We start from the raw sequence: 1,075 nt of genomic DNA on the forward strand, positions 1-1,075 counted from the left end.
AAAAATAAATACAAAATAGTTTATGAAGACAGAAAGAGGAAAATTTCAAGAAGGAACACTATGGCTTCAGAGAGGTCAAGTAGATAAAAGCCATTAAACTTGGTAACTGGTAACCTAGAGCAGATGTGGAAAGGTTCAAAGGATTTTAAAAAAAGAGGAAAGGGCGCTTGGGTGGCTCCGTCAGTAGGATGTCCCACTCTTTATTTCAGCTTGGGTCATAGTCTCATGGTTTGTGGGATCAAGCCCTGTGTTGGGCTGACAGCTTAGAGCCTACTTGGGATTCCCTTTCTTTCTCTGCCCCATCCTTGCTTATGCTCTTGATGAATCTTTCTCTCTCTCTCCCTCACTCTTGCTATCTCTCAGAATAAATAAATAAAGATAAAAAGAGGAAGATTAGGAAGTAGAGACAGCATAAGTAAGCTATTATTTTAAGTTTTTATTTTTAAGTAATCTTTACAACCAAAATGGGGCTCAAACTTAGAACCTTAAGATCGAGTCACCTCTCTTCTGACTGATCCATTAGGCACCCTATGAATAAGTTATTTTATGGGTTATCTAAAGATTAGGAAATAATATTAGATTTTAAGCAGGTTTTTGAGGATTATTCCAGAGGATGAGATATTTTTAATTACAAAGGAGACATCTTTTTAATTACAAATATAGGAAGAAGGCAATTAAAGATGTTACAACACAGGCAAAAAAGAGCCATGTGTCAGTACCACTAGCATCTCCAAATTCCCTGACTTATTAAGGAAATTCTGCCATTTTTATTTTTCTTTACCCCAATCTCTACATTCTCACCCCCAGCCTGGCCTTATCAGCTTTATGGGAAAATCGGTGGGGAGAGACCCAGTTCAGAGATTGAGAGACTTGCATCAAAAAGAGTAGAAATTTATTGAAGAGAACATAGATAAGTTTGAAAGAAAGAGTAAAGAAGAAAAGAGAAAAGGCCCTCACCATTGGTAATTTATGATGGGGAATTGAATGTTTAGAGGTAGAGAAAAAGAGGTGTCAAAACAGCAGGTGAGAAACTGGTAGAGCGAGAGCAATAGTGGAAAATGGATTTTAAGATATG

The sequence above is a fragment of the Suricata suricatta genome, chromosome 10 (genome assembly GCF_006229205.1).
Source record: "Suricata suricatta isolate VVHF042 chromosome 10, meerkat_22Aug2017_6uvM2_HiC, whole genome shotgun sequence".
In the NCBI taxonomy this organism is placed as follows: Eukaryota; Metazoa; Chordata; class Mammalia; order Carnivora; family Herpestidae; genus Suricata; species Suricata suricatta.